The sequence below is a fragment of the Rattus norvegicus genome, chromosome 1 (assembly GCF_036323735.1).
Source record: "Rattus norvegicus strain BN/NHsdMcwi chromosome 1, GRCr8, whole genome shotgun sequence".
Taxonomy (NCBI): domain Eukaryota; kingdom Metazoa; phylum Chordata; class Mammalia; order Rodentia; family Muridae; genus Rattus; species Rattus norvegicus.
This window is the reverse complement of record NC_086019.1, coordinates 46,376,697-46,393,149: the sequence shown is the minus strand read 5'-3', so window position 1 is coordinate 46,393,149 and position 16,453 is coordinate 46,376,697. Positions and strand designations below refer to the sequence as shown.

The 16,453-nt window shown below is 44.3% G+C and overlaps 1 protein-coding gene across 2 annotated transcripts in view; it reads right to left on the bottom strand.

Moving 5' to 3' along the window:
• Tiam2 (TIAM Rac1 associated GEF 2) overlaps positions 1–16,453 on the bottom strand; it is a 201,320-nt gene that overhangs the window by 131,620 nt on the left and 53,247 nt on the right. For both annotated transcript variants that reach the window (XM_039099650.2, NM_001427474.1), the window contains exon 2: positions 3,739–3,824. The gene's annotated coding sequence lies outside the window, so the exon portion shown is untranslated. The remainder of the gene's footprint in view (positions 1–3,738; positions 3,825–16,453) is intronic.

The window sequence follows — 16,453 nt, the reverse complement described above, 5'->3', positions numbered from 1 at the left end:
GAGATTACTCTAAGGATGCATGAATCTCCTTAAGAAGGAGAAATAGATTTTTGTGGGTGGACTGGGCCAGGCAGGGTTGAGAACAGAAGGGATCAGATGGCAGGAGGAGGAAGGGAGAAAAGACTGGAATTGGGGGAGGGGGCCATTTCAGGAAACCTAGTGTAATGGAAACTCCATAGAATCTACAAGAGTAGCCCAGCAAAGAGTCCTAGTAATGGGGGACATGGACCCTGAACCAGCCACCATCTTCTATAATCAGCTAAGGCCCCAAGTGTAGGGACTGGGACACCAACCCAGTCACAAATCCTTCAACCTACAGTTGAATGTGCTAGGACCAGAGCCTAGCAGTCATCAGAGGAGGTTTTTTTTTTTGTTTGTTTGTTTGTTTTTGTTTGTTTGTTTGTTTAGATTAAAGTGATACTGCTCAGACTGCAAAGATCCTACTCAGTGCAAACCAAAGTCAGTGAATCTAATTTTGTGAGGAGATAAACACAGTGAGCTACAAAGCCCAACCTTCCTTTTAACTTGGGCTGTTGTGGTTTGCCCTGGAGTTATCTGTATTTTGATGCTAATTCCACTGCCCCGAGGACAGCTGCCCAGCCACTTACTCAGGAATCAGGTGACTTCACCAGAACCTTCTCCCCATTGAATTTGTAAAGTACAGGTGAGGCAGGTACAGGATAGAAGGAGGCCTGTCATTGGAGGAGAGGAAGGATGGGCGGGAGAGAAGTTTGAAGGAGGCGGAGGAGGAGACTAGAAGGAAAGGAGAAGGAGACAGAGGAGAGGGTGAGAAGCCATGGCAGGTGATGTTAAGATTCTTCTCTGTGTATTTACAGGTTGTTATCAATGTTCCTAAAGGATGGACGGTACCGGGCTTTGTATGTTTAAGTGGGCAATTATATCTTATCAATTGGATCTAAGATTATTGTGTTATGTGCTTTTTTTTTTTTTTTTTTTTTTGGTTCTTTTTTTCGGAGCTGGGGACCGAACCCAGGGCCTTGCGCTTCCTAGGTAAGCGCTCTACCACTGAGCTAAATCCTCAGCCCCGTGTTGTGTGTTCTTTTATGTGACGGTTTGAGTGTAGGAAAGTGCGGCTGGGATGTGTTTCCGCCAAGATAGCTAGCAGATATCTTGGGGCACTGAGGTGCCGGACCTAGTGGGGTAAAAGAACCACAATACTTTGTTTTTTTATATTTTTACAACAACATTGGGCCCCTCCTCCTTCACCTGCACAGATGGGCTGTTCTCTTTGGTTTCAATGTATTGAGCAGAGGGTGCCTCTTAGCACACTGTACTGTTAAAAATAAATAAAATAAAGGCAGCTGAGAATAACTTCCAACGGGCTAAGCATTCTAAAACTCCTCATCAATGTGGTTCTTGTCATTAGATGCTCGCTCACACTCTACCCCCTTCCAACCCAGCTGAGGTCACTGGCCCTGAATGTCCCTGCCCAGCACTGCACTCCCCCCAGGTCTACATCAATGCATAAGCCAGAAGCATGTCTGCCTGTCAAATAAAATGAAGAAACAAACCCAAGGACTGTTCCCCCTAGAGCTCAGGAGGTCCTCAGCAGATTCCTTAGACTTCAGTTCAATTTTGGCTCCTTGCAAGGGCTGTGTCCAGGTGGAATTGGGGTCCCCTAGCTAGCCCTGGGATTTACACACATGCAAATTTTACACACACACACACACACACAAACACACACACACACATTCTATCAAGTCCTGAGATTTTTAGGAAAAGAGCAAGCTAGCCAAATTCGGGGTAAGATTGTTTTTAAACTCAGCTGGTGACTAAATAGCTATAAATGGAAGTGGGGGAGATGGGGGTGGATATGGCTCAGTGAGTAAAGAACTTGCCCAAAAGTGAGAGGATCAGAGTTCAGATCCCAGCACCTATATAAAAACCAAGAAAGTGTAGCAGCTGCCTGTAATCCTACCACACAGAGGACACAGCTGGGATCCCTAAAGCAAGCTAGCTAGCTCCACTAGTCAAATGGTGTCACTCTAGATTCAAGTGGAAGAACACCAAGGAATATGGTTGATATCAACCTCTGTGATCCATATATATGTACAACACACACACACACACACACACACACACACACACACACACACACACACACATACAGTGTTTCCCTAGAAACTCCAGCCTGACATAGACCTTGCAAGCAAGTGTGAGAACCCTTTCCCACCAGAGTCCAGAAAATTGTACCTTAGAGAATGAGTTTATGGCTTACTTACAGAACATATGTGAGGGATTACTCACAGAAATATGAACAACACTCCCCCAAAAGCAGCAATACTACCCAAACGTCTGGCCCCAGTACAGCTGGTGACTTATCCAGAGCTAAATCAATGGAGTTCCTTCACTTTAATTAATCTTCCACAGACGCAAAACCTAACATTTCCAGAGTTCATATGACTCCAGAGTCATGAAATTAGGACAGAATTCTATACTAATGGCCAGGAGGTGCAGGGTTAGGGGGATGGCTGGAGTCTCAGGTGAAGATTCTGTACAGGAAGGTCAACAGTCATTAAAGCTGTGCTCAGGGGTCTTTGCAACACGGTTGCTCTGATGAGAGTGATAGCTACTGTGTTCAGAGGACACCATGCCACAGCACAGTTCGACCCCTAGAGTTCATATGAAGAAAAAGGAAGCAGGTGTGGCACAGCCTAGAATCCAGAGCTGAAAACAATGGGACTCATTGGCCACTGAACTGAGCTAAGTCAGCAAGCCAGGCCAGGGTCTCAATAAAAATTAAAACTGACAGCTCCTGAGGTTGACCTCTGACCCACATGGAGACACATGGTCACATCACACACACACACACACACACATACACACACACACACACACACACACACACACACAAATGCCTGTTATACATAATTCATAAATATGCTCTAGAACCAGGCAGCAATGAACTAGACAGAACCTCTAGCTCCAATGAAGACAAAAAGTTGATACACAAATACATGAACGAATGAACAGGGAGGAACCAGCAGCATTCAACAGAAAATTAAAGTAGGGTGACAGAACTGGAGCTTTGAGGTCATTGGGTTGGATGGTTTCTGGACCCTCGGAGGTGGAGTCATGAGCTGAGAGCTCATTTTGTACCATGCAATCAACCAGGGAAATCAGGAAAGGCTGCTGAAGTTTGTTTTGTGAACGCCAGTCTGCAAAGCAGCATAGGTTTCAGATCCTCCCAGCTTCCCAGCAGCCTCTTCCCCAAACGCTGCCTTGAGTGGCAGCCGCTCCAGCAACACATCTACTGGGTAAGATGAGGAGGAGGCAGCCTAAAGGACACAATGGAAGTCTTAGAGCACCTTGGCAGGCTCTTTATGTCCAGAGCTTGGGGCTTACCTGACCCTACAATTCCAGACAGAAGCTGTCCTTGCTAGATGGTCTCAGGTGTGAGGGGAGGGGTTCTACTTACCATGGAGTTTGAGCCAATCAGTATCTACCATTCAAGACACAGCTCCTGGGCTCCATCTCCTCCATCTAGAGTCCTAGAGAGAGACTGGCCAGTTTTCCACAGGAGTAGATCATCCAGCCAAGTGCCCTCATGATAATTTACTCAGACTAGAGCCCATGCCTGCCAGATCCTCTGTATCAGCACTGAGGAATCCACTGCCCTGCCCCCAATCCCCATACACTCTCTAGTCACACAGGAATGTGGTCATTCAGCAAGGCGACCAGACTGACAGACTGGGAGACACAGCGTCTCAAACTTACCCTTAAGTAAGGAGCTTCGTGTAGATAACGCTTATTCATCCATCCACCAGGAGCTGGCTGAAGAGGTATCTGTCAATCACTCAGCCCTGCCAAATGACATCAGAGAGATAGAAGTAGTGAGAAACAGTTTTTTCACAATTTGAGTTTTATGGTTAAAAGTCACCATCTCAGCATTATGCTAGATCACAGACTCAATAGGAGCAGAAGAATATCTATAAGAAATGTGTGCATTGTCAAATGATTAACTGTAAAGAAAATCCGAGGGTCTTTCCCAATCCTAACTGGAGAGGGAGGTTTCTTTTTCCATCCCTTAACTTCATATATTGATGAAAGGGACCCAGCGAGCGTAAACAGATGATAGGCAGGGGGTAAAGAGAGGATGATGGGTAAGCAGAGAGGGAGGAAAAAGAAGGCACAAATAAATAGCTAGGTAGACAAAAATGAGGTAGCTAGATATAGGTGATAAAGAAGTCACAAAGGCAGATAATAGGCAGGTAGAGGATAAAGAGAAAGACCAGATGGACCTGGTGAGCCTAGGTTGACCAAGCTCCTAACTACTCCAGTAGCTGGACAGAGAGTGTACGGCAATGTTCATGGTCACACTGAGCTTCATTCAGAGAGAAGAAGCAGTCAAAACAGAGGGTGAAGTTATGAAAATACCCTAGAGAGAGACATGTTGTGTAGACACACAGATCATCAGACAGCCAGAGACAAGCGGCCACTCTGAAATAGAAGGGCAGCAAATGGCTGGGGGAGCCCAAGGTAGAGAGAAGCTGCCCCCAGGCAGAGAGTCTAGCCAGGACTCTAGTAAGGCCAGCACCTCTCAAAGAGTTATCAAGGATTACAAAGTAGAACCCACATGTGTGGTGTGGAGGGGTGTCAGAGGATCGGGGTTTTACTCTTGGCAAACAGGCAGTATCTAGGTCCTCTCAGATTACAGAGAGTGAAACCTATGTTTGGCATGCTCCCCAGAGATGTACTCATGGCCCATTAATCATCACACCAGAAACAATTCTCCACACCCACTGTGAACCAGCCTGCAGAGAGTGAGGAGGGAAAAACAAAAGAGAAATCTTTTGTTTAGGGCTGGGGTCTTATTATACTGCTCAGGCTGGCTCCAGTTCCTGAGTTCAGCAGCTCTCCCACATCGGATCCTCCCTACTGAGAGACTTGACCTAGGTTAAGGCCCGACAGAACTTTCTCTGACATATACAATAGGCAGAGAGGAATATCCCAAATTCTCAGAACCATATTCGAGATCGTAGAGCTTTTCAGATTATGGAATCAGTGTATAGACTTCACCAATATGTTCCGAATGCCAACAATGACGCTCCAAAGGCTTCAGATTCTAGATTTCTGAATTGTAGACTTTAAGGCCCAGCATGGGCCACATTAGGTACTGAGGATGCACTGAAGAATCTCCATCTTTGACAGAACACTGATCATGGAGTCTGTAGGCTGACTCTGCCATGCAGACTCTGCTTCTATCAACTTCTGAGGTCAGCATGTATCTGGTCTCTAGTTTTCTCATATGTAGGATGGACGTTCTACTCATTATTCTAAGTATTGGGAGTAAGAAATCATGGAAGTACTTGGTTAGGTGGTTAGAACAAGAGAAATGTTCAAAGCGGGAATGGGGTCAACAACCTCTCACTGGAAACAGTTACCACTGATAGATACTTGATTATGCCGGTGCATTCTATAGGGACACAGATAGATAGTAAGGTGCATCCTCATGGGGATAACAGCTTTAACTTGAAGGACCAGGATAGCACAGCTGGTATGGTCCTTCTAAAAACATCCTATGCTGAGTACAGTGGTTCATATCTGTAATCCTAACACTGGAAGACTGGGGTAGGGGGAATACTGAAAGTTCAAGCCCTGTCTGCCTACAGAATGAGATCTTGTCTCAAAACCAAACAAACAACTAGGAAAACAAAACAAAACAAACAAACAAACAAAAAGCAAAAAGCCTTCAAGCTAGCAAATAAAGGCACTTGTGACCAGGCCCTATAACCTGAGTTCTGTCTCCATAAACCACACAATCAAAAGACAGAACTGACTCCCACAGGTTGTTCTCTGATGTGCCTGTGTACACACACACACACACATACACACACATGAACAATAAGTAAATGTAAATATGTATTTGGTTGGTTATTTTGTTTGTTTTAGATGTCCCTGGATAGCCTGGAGCTTGATATGTAGACCTCAAAGTCACAAAGATCTGCCTGACTCTGCTCCCAAGGGCTGAGATTAGAGGTATGTACCATCCCACTCAGTTTACACAAACATGAAACCCTGCCATTACCTTTACTCTACAGATAATAATTTAAAACCACAAGAGATAGCTGAAATTGTCCAAAAAGGGACATAAATGGCTCCAAGAAAATGTTTAGTCATCTGGTTTACCAATCAAGATGGCTTGCCACATAGAATAAATCTCATATTGACAAAATAATGCAATTCACTTCGATATCAACTCAGGTGAATCGGAGGCATGATGAGCTGGTAATAGAAAGTTGAACTGAACTTCTCTGGAGTGCATCCAAATAGAACATACTGAAGACCCTCAAACCCCAAGATCTATTCTATTTCACAAATGGCTTGACGGACAGCTATCTTACTCAAACAAACACTATGAAATAGATGACTTGTCACATTCTATGTTGTCTAGTGGCAATGACATTGTGTTTCAGCATGTGATGTGACAATTAATTCTGTGAGCTTTCATAGGAACATAACAGATTTTTTTTTTTTGTTCTTTTTTTTTGGAGCTGGGGACCGAACCCAGGGCCTTGTGCTTCCTAGGTAAGCGCTCTACCACTGAGCTAAATCCCCAGCCCCCAGATTTTTATTCCATGTGTATCTATGCATTCTTTGTGTTCCCCAGAAATGCCTCCCAGGAGAACCCGATTGTTCCTCAACACCCAGCTGAAGTGGCTCCTCGTCCATGAAGACTTCCACACATCCCTACTTTCCCCTTACAGGGTTAATGGTCCCCAATCCACTTACCACTCTCAGGTAGTCAACTGCCTTGTGATTACTTCCCCCCTTTTCTGTTTCCTACTAATTGGACTTTTTAAATTAATGTTGTTCTTGCATAATTTCATATGTGTACACTTCTTTTACCCATTTACTGGCTCTCTTTTGTTTTTATGTAGTATCCCACAGATTTTAATTAGAGTCATTTATGTGATTCGGGTTCAGAAGTAACCATCCAAGCCTACTGGGCTCACCGGTAGCTATACAATTGAATAACATGCTTCCCCCTTCTTCAGAATCTATCAGTTGTCAACAGATCAACAACAGTATGTGATGGGGCCACATGGGTCACTACTCACCCCCATAACTAACTGATAGAAGGGCTCATTGTTAACCCAGTGGCAGCACGTACAGCCGCTATGAGTTCATAGTTTCCATGTCCACATCCTACTTAGAAGATAGTATCCTGAAGTCTTCTAGTTCTTATGTTCTTCCTAACCCACCTTCTGCAGTGTTCTCTGACCCTCAAGGGAGTAGAGTAAAAGTCTAGACATATACATTATTATTTCGTTCGGTTGCTTTTTATTTAAGACAGGGTTTCATGTACCACAGGCTGGCCCTGAACTCACTGTACAGCTAAGACCAGCTTTGAACTTCTAGCTCCTCCCACATCCACCTCCCAATGCTGAGATTACAGATGTGTGCCAAGGAGGTTTCCTTTACTTGATTTTCACAGTTTTGAAAGTGAAGAGCTCCTCTTTGTCTTCTACTGTGTCTCTCAGTTGCTTATGCATGGTGCTTAGAGTGATAAGCAATACATGGCTAAGTAGAAAAACTTACCCATCAGATCTCTAACAATTCAACATGATTTTATCTCAAAATAGATAAAATATGCTTCCTCAGCATATCACCATGACTGAAGGTAAAAACGAGGGGAAGTTATCATATCCCTTTTTACTGTGGACTACAATGAAGTGGGAAGGTTGATCTAAGAGCACAGTGATACCAAACCTGCACATCTTAGAGATGAAGAACAGACTGTGAGACCTCCCCCATGAACTGAACCTTGTTATGATGGTTTGTATATGGTTGGCCCAGAGAGTGGCACTATTAGAAGGTGTGGCCCTGTGCGAGTAGGTGTGGCCTTGTTGGAGTAGGCATGGCACCGTGGTTGTGGGCTTTAAGTGCCTCTTCCTAGCTGCCTGAAAAGCTAGTATTCTGCTCATAACCTTCAGGTGGAAATGCAGAACTCTCAGCTCCCCCTGCACCATGCCTGCCTGGATGCTGCCATGTTCCACCTTGATGATAATGGACTGAACCTCTGAACCTGTAAGGCAGCCCCAATTAAATGTTGTTCTTTACAAGACTTGCCTTGGACATGGTGCCTGCTCACAGCGATAATACCCTCACTCAGACAACTGGCTTGGTTCCAAGTGGGACCATTAGTTGTCACCAAGAACACTCTGCTATGAATCACCATCCACATCACTGCCTTTCCTACTTTCCCCAGTGTCATGTAAACAAATGGGCCCTCATCAAGCTGGACCAAGACCCACCTTCAGCAAGTGGATGTTCTCTCTACAGTACAGGGGGGATTTTCCACAGGCTAGATATGACAGCATCTTATAACTACAGGTTTTAACACAGACTCTGTCTATTGAGTCTATGGAATTCAAGGTGCTGCTGCTAATTGGAAATAATCAGGTACTGACTTACTTTGGGTTTTATTGCTGTGAAGATACACCATGATCATGCCAACTCTTATAAAGAAAAACATTTAATTGGAGCTGGCTTATGGTTTCAGAGGTTTAGTCCATTATCAGCATGGTGAGAAGCATGGCAGTGTGCAGGTAGACACAGTGCTGGAGAAGGAGCTGAGAATTCCAAATCTTGATCTGAAGGCAGCAGAAGACCGTGTCCTACAATAGGCATAGCTTGAGTGTAGGAGACCTCAAAGCCCACCTCCACAGTGATGCACTTCCTCCAATAAGGCTTTGTCTCCTAATAGTGTCACTGCCTGTGGCCAAGCATTTAAATACATGAGTCTATGCAAGCCATACCTGTCCATCCACCACAGGTATGAAGCTCACCAAGGATAGACTCTTCCCATATAATTCATAGCTCATAATACCAGGAATTGAAAAAAATCAAAGGACAGGATAGAAGTCTGTGCCCTGAGTGGAAATTTAGTGGCCTAAACACACCACTATCTAACAGGTAGATTCAGAGACACACTCCCTTAAAAGTTAATCCAAAGGAACCTGTCAAAAGTGTCCCTCAGGAATGTTGTGTGTTTCAGAAAGCCTAGCTAATCACAGAGGTCAACACAAAGGCTTCCCTTGGTCCTTGGCACCTTTACCTATTGGCTGTTGCTAACTGGACTACCAAATTGAACTGCTGGTGTATCCATGAAGTGTCTGGGAGTGGATCGAGCTGCCGCTGCCTGCTAACCTGTGAACTGAACTGCCAATTTCCAGATAGCACAGACAGGAGTTGCTCCAAAGCACCATTCTAAACAGGTCCCTTTCCCTGTATTCTGTCTTTTCCACTATCTCTGGTGGCTGATGGGCTACAAGGGAGGTTAAAGCATTTAAGAACCATCATTAAATATAAGGTTTAAAAAATATTAAAGTGGGGTTGGGGATTTAGCTCAGTGGTAGAGCGCTTGCCTAGGAAGCGCAAGGCCCTGGGTTCGGTCCCCAGCTCCGAAAAATAGAACCAAAAAAAAAAAAATATTAAAGTTACAATTGTGCTTTTTGTTGGAACAAAGGATGTGTTTGTCCCTGCATCTGCACACTGGTACATTTGAGCACAGCCATTATACCCTTTTCAATGTGAAAACCAGGCCGTCCTGGAGTCCCAAAGTGGCCTGCTTAGCTCCATGACATCCCTTTCACTTAATACAAATACATCCTACATTTTTCTTCCTTGAGGTTTTTGTTTTTGTTTTTGTTTTGTTTTGTGGTTCTTTTTTTCGGAGCTGGGGACCGAACCCAGGGCCTTGTGCTTCCTAGGCAAGCGCTCTACCACTGAGCTAAATCCCCAACCCCTTGTTTTTTTTTTTTTTTTTTTGTTTGTTTTTTGTTTTTTTTTTTTTGAGATAAAAAGTTGTTAGCTTTTTATTTTAAAGTACTTAAAATTCTCTTCCCACACTCCCTAGAAGCTACCTATGACCTGTACCATTGACTACATCACCAAGTGAGAAGTACATTTAAATGGTACCTTAGAGATGGGGAAATGGCTCAGTAGATGAAGCACTTACAACACAGGCATGGGGACAGGAGTTCGGACCCTCAGCACCACAGAACTTAAAATCTGAGAAAGGGGATACCCTGGGCAAGCCTGGTTATCAAGTTTAGCTAATCTGTGAGAGACTAGGCCTCAGTAAATAAAGTGAAGAGTAATTGAAGAAGTCTCTGGCCTCCACACATGCACACACATGTGCATTCATACATATGCAAACACATATACACACAAGCACATGTAGCACACACACACTAAACCAATACGTGTTACATTAGAAAGATGAACTAGGTGCTCCTGTTTATCTAACACTCACTACCACGTGACCAGGTGTGTTACCCAAAGCACTCAAGTTCCAATATCAACAGTGGCCAGAAAGAACCGTCTGAAGACAAAGATGTGGTCACCAGCCGATTGCCTTCAAATCCATTCTTCTCACCCTATTCCAAGTAGGTAAAAGTACTTTCCCTCCTAGTCCTGAAGATGAAACCCAAGGGCTCGCGAATGGTAGCATGTACTCTATCCCTGCAGCTCTACCTGACTAGCATTGCTCTCTCCAGCTCACAAATTATACTCCCTGTGTTCAGCGCCGCCTTGAGGAATATGCCTTAAATATCCTGAGTTTGCTTTCCCCACGTGCTCCTCAACTTTTCTAATGCTGTGACCCTATAATACTGTACTTCATTGTGGTAACCCCACCCCAACCATAAACCTATTTTTGTTGATGTGCCATACATAACTATAATTTTGCTACTGTTATGAATCATAACGTGAATATTTTGGGAGATAGAGGTTTGCCAGAGGGGTTGTGACCCATAGGTTGGGGACTGTTGCTCTAGGCTGTTATCAACTCAGTAGCTTATCAATTCACAGGACTCAGTGTTAGAAGTCAAACAATGAATGGGAAATTTTCCAGGCCTGGCACTGAGAAACGAGACTCTTGGTCTCCATTAATTCCCATCACATGACTCGAGATTGCTGTATCTGACTAAACCTATCCAAGATCACCACTCCCAGATAGCTGACTTAGCAAATCAGTCTGGTGGCCCTTTAGAGCTTCAAGGGACAATGATAGGAGATATTAGGAGGTCATTTCCAGGCATTAGGTAAGACTGCACTATGGCAAACTGTGTGGCTCCTGTGATCACCTGTCTCTCTATCTATCTATTTATCTTTATCTCTCTGTGTCTCACTATTTCTTTCTTTGTCTCTATCTCTTTCTTTGTATCTCTCTGTCTCTCTCTTTCTATCTCTATTTCTCTCTGCCTCTCTTTCTTTCTGTCTGTCTCTCTTTGTCTCTGTCACTCATCGTCGTCGTCGTCGTCGTCATCATCATCATCATCATCATCAATAGTGCACTGATCATCATCATCATCATCATCATCATCATCAATAGTGCACTGCTGTTCCTAGACAAAGGACAAGAGCAATCAGATTCTGAGCTCCACAAAGGAAAACCAATCAGAGTCACCCAATGAACAGTGTTAGAAAAGCTGCCACTTATGAGGAAGAGTTGACTCATCACAATGAAAGTAATGAGCGTCCATTGAACCCCCTATCTACACACATACTGGCTGATTCCTACAAGGCAAGCAAGAAACCAGCAGCCAGAGGCAGAATTAGGCTGCACCCACTGGGACCACTGTACTCTCTGTGCTGTGGTCCTATTGGCCAATTTAGCTTCCATTTAGAATAAACCAGTCTTCCCTGGGACTCCCACAAGGGTTCACATATCCAGAGACAAAATTGAAGAACACAAAAGTTAGCACTTTGCAGCGTCAGTGGCTACATTAAGAATATCTGTTGGTTAACTTAAATTTAGTTCAAGAAGTGTGTGCTGGACAACTGTTCTCTTCCAGACACTATGCTGTGTTCAACGATGGTGACTTGCTCACAGTTCTACAGTCAGTAAAAAAGTCGATCAATCACATCAGCTGTCACCAAGATTACAGCCCAAGATGAGGGGCTGTGAAAGTGGGACCTGGCCTTAGTCTTCAAGTAGACTCAAATATGAGAATGGTAACACCCTCAAAACAGAAATTACCACACCAGCACCCGTGGTAGAACAGAGGAAACTGATCTCCACTGGGGTCCTACTAGAGGATTCTTGCTTGGTCAATTGGTTTGAATTTTGTTTGTTTTGTTGGTTTTTTTTTTTTTTTTTTTGGTTGGTTGGTTTTGGCTCTTTGATGCGCGGTTTCTTGTTTAACAGCCCTAGCTGTCCTGGCACTTCCTATGTAGACCAGACTGACCTTGAACACACAGAGTTGTGCCTCTGCCTCTGCCTTCCAAGAGCTGGGATTAAGGGCGTGCTCTCTGAGTGTTGTAAAATAGTCCTATATGATGGGTGTGGCCATGCATCCCCGTGATGCAGCACTCGGAAGACAGAGGCAGAGGCAGAAGGATTGCTGCATGTTGAAGACCAACCTAGGCTACATGGCAAGATCCTATCTCAAAAACAGTAAAACAACAAAATCATTCTACAAAATCTTCGACATTCCTCCTGGGACAGAGTAGGGCTGTCCTCAGTGCAACCCTACAAGATTACAATAGCTTTGTTAGAAACACCAGCAAGTTTATTGGCTGGTTTTCTTGGGGTGCTTGCCTTGAAACCCCCGAGCTGCCAAATCTAGCATCATGCTTGGTTTCCTCAACCTCTGTGTCTGCTGTGTTTTCTAGCACACACAGGAAGGTTCTTTTAAGAAGCTTGTTTCATCCCTAGTTAGGATAAAGTAAATTGATTTTGCACTAGTGTCTACGTTTGGCTTCTGGACATAGAAGCAATGTTCACCTGGTTGGCTTATTGGCTCTGGAGATGACAGGCATAAGTTTCTTCATTAGAGAACTGCAAAGGTCACTGGTCACTTCCAGACAAACTGGCACCAGTGCTCTGGCCAGCACATTTAGTTTTAGGGGAAGTCTCTGTCACAGACAACAAATGTCATATTTTACAGCAGTGTGTTAGGCCTGTGGGAGAGATGAGGCAGAAAACCACCTCGAGACGCACCAGAGCCCAGAGTCCGAAGTCACCCATGCTGAGCAGAAGAGTGAAAACCTACCTATGCCTTCCTTGGTCCTCCTTTGGCTAGCCACACTCGGAAGCATCCCCATCATTACTCCTAGTGCTTGTTCAAAGAGGAAAGACAGGAAGAGAAAGGAGAGACAAGACTCATGTGCAAATAAAACAGGAGTCTCACGTGGAGGTAAGTGGCCTGAAAATTGTCTAAGACTAATCTATCACCTGTCCTTCCATAGTCCCCGACAACTGTCATAGTCTCTCACCGAGGTTAGCCCCACTACCATAAGCTCTAAGCACAACAGGCTGGAAATACCAGTTGTGACAGCTGTGGGAACTATTAAGAGAGTGCTATACATCCGGTCATTATAGAGACAGCATAAATGTTGTTTCTCACACACACACACATATTATATATACATACACATCATATATCATATACATCATATACATCATGTACATCATGTATGTGTATAATATTTATACACATGCATATGTATATAACATATATAGTCATTTTTCTTTACCTCATTTTTAATTTTAGGCTTAGTTTGTTTTTTGTTTTTTTTGGGGGGGGGGTTTGATTTGTTTTTTGACAATTCCCATGTAGCCAAAACTAGTCTTGAATTCCTGACCATCCACTGCCTTGACCTCCCAAGTGCTAGGATCCCACCAGCACCTACCTTCCTTACCAGGTTTCAGATTATAGAGATCTTCACAATTGAAGCACAAGGACGGAAAAAGAGGGAACTCAGGGAAACGAAGGAGAACTCGGAACAACTAACCACCTAGTGCAACCGTACAAAAGTCAGCTTAGGCAAGAGAACAGAGTGTAAACAGCCTGATGTACACCACGATCCGGGCATTTCTTTAACAAAAGTGGGGAATGAAAAGGAAATTCGTGGACCTGTTGACTCCAACATGAGAGTGGAGAGTGGAGAGTATGCCTAGAGATGGTTCAGTCAGTAAAGTGCTTGCCATGCAAGCATGAAGACCAGAACCCATGTAAAAGGTTGGGTGTGGTGGTCTGTGTCTGTAACACTGAGCAAGAGAAGCAGAGGCAGTAGGGTCCCTGGAAGCTCGGGGCCAGCCTGCCTCGCCATGATGGGCTTCGGGCTCAATGAGAGACCATATCTCAGAAAATGAGGTGGAAATCAATTGAGGAAGATGCTGATATTGACCTCTAGGCTCTATATGCATGTGCACATGCACACTGATGTGCCTATATACACATACATACATGCATGAATGCATTACATACACACACGTACATACATGCACTTTCATGTGTGCACACACCCACACTCAGCACATGCACACACAAGCACACAAGCATGCATACAAACATGTACAAAAAAAATCACTAAGTAAAAACAAGGAAGAGCCCTATGCATCCCTCCAAAGGATGAACACCAGAAAGCCAAGGGTAGAACAATCTGCCAGCCATGTCTACAGCAGGAAGTGTGTTCAAATAAACACCTAAGTTTGGTCACCAGAACCCATGCAGCAGAGTCTTAGACATGTGATACATTCCTCAGCAGACCCTGCAGAATGACTGAGTCTTGGAGACCAGCAAGTCACAGAGCAAGAATGACCGGGACACATCTGCCTATGAGGTGGTTCCCAGGAATTAGTGGAACTTACTGCTGGGGAGTCTTGCTTTGTCTCCGAGCTTAGATGGTTGAGCCTGGTCAGATGTGATCTCTACAGGACAATGTTCTAATCTTGTTTATACAACCCCTGGTGAACTCAGATCTGCCTGCCTCTGCCTCCCAGGGTCTGGGATGAAAGATGCCACCAGGACAGTTTTCTGTCACCCAAGAGCACACATAACTTCTGCACAGTTGCACAATACAAAAAAGAAACCAGTGCTTTGATGTTCAACATCACCGAAGATCCTTTTATCGTGCTGTGATCCTTAATCCTCAATGCCATCTAACTGGATTTGGACTCGCTTAGAAGATACACTGTCGAGACAATTTCTAGAGAAATTTAGTGAGAAAGCAAAGCCAGCCCAGAACATAGAAGGCACCATTCTGCGGAATGGAATCCCCAACTGAATTAAAAAAAAAAAAAAAAGAATTACAAGGAAGCTGCCTGAGCACCAGCCTCTGTTTCTCCTCAGCTTCCTCACATGGCAATTATTGTGACTTCTCTGTATCCTTTCCACCAGGAGCCGGAAAAAACTCTTCTTTCCTTGAGCAGGTTTTTCTAAGTGTCAACAATAAAAAGTAACTCATAGCCTTGCAGAACACAAGGGAGAGAGTGAGTGAAGTGGCCATTAGCGTAGGATTGAGTGAGCCGCTCATGATGCTGGTCTCATCCCAACCTCCCTAGCTCAGCATCTCCGGATCCCGGCTGAATGTGGAAAGATTTCATTTTGCATGCACCAGTGGGTCATTCCCAATTGGCCATTGCAGACAATGGAAATATTTTACTCTCCCAAACTTTTCAAAGTGATTACATTTCCTTCCTGGAGACAGGGCACAAGCTGGTGTTTCAAAGAACAAAGGAATACATCCTGACTGAACAGTGCCCTCAAGGAAACAATGATTTCAGAGTCACGAGCTGAACTGAGAAAGTACGCACTGAGCCCTCAGGGGCAAGGGTGGGGGACCCGCTGAGCAGGGGAACGTTCATCCTCAAACTGCAGCTGCTGGCTGGTGCATTCTCTGACCCCACACAGGTTCATCCCAAGGCAAGAACTGTGGGTCAGAGCATGAACCCTCAGTTCAGATGCTATTTTTAAAAGATTCACTTTGTGTGCATAGGTCTGTGCGAGCGTGTGTTTGTTTCTATGCATGTGGGTGTGGGTGTGTGCCTGTATACACACAGAGAGGCCAGAAGCAGGTGTCAGACCTCTCAGAGCTGATATTAACAGCAGTTACAGGATGCCTGCTTTGTTAGTGCTGAAACCTAGACACCGTCCTTGAAGGGCAGTCACTGTGCTACCTGTTCTGCCATTGGGTCCTAGTTTTATGGCAACTCTGTGACTTAGGCAATGACACCCCGGATACTCAAGGAAGCCATGCTCCTTTCTATCTATCTATCTCTCTATCTCTCTATCTATCTGGATATCTATCTATCTATTTAATTTCACGACACTGTAGCTGTCTTTAGACCCAACAGAACAGGGAATCGGATCCCACTACAGATGGTTGTGAACCACCACGTGGTTGCTGGGAATTAAACTCGGGACCTCTGTAAGAGCAGTCAGTGCTCTTAACCACTAAGCCATCTCTCCAGTCTGCCCTGCTACTTTCAATCAAACCTTTACCCAAGGGCAAACACTTAGGGAAATGATAACTTCTGTTTCTACATTTGTCAACAAAATGCATTGCATTTCTAAAAATAAGCTATCTGTAAGTTTTACACTGAGTTCTCTCTTAACTGCCTTTCATAAATATTTTCATTTCCTCCCATTAACAAAGAATTTGAGCAAGATAAAGTTGTACCAGCTCACTGAGAAGG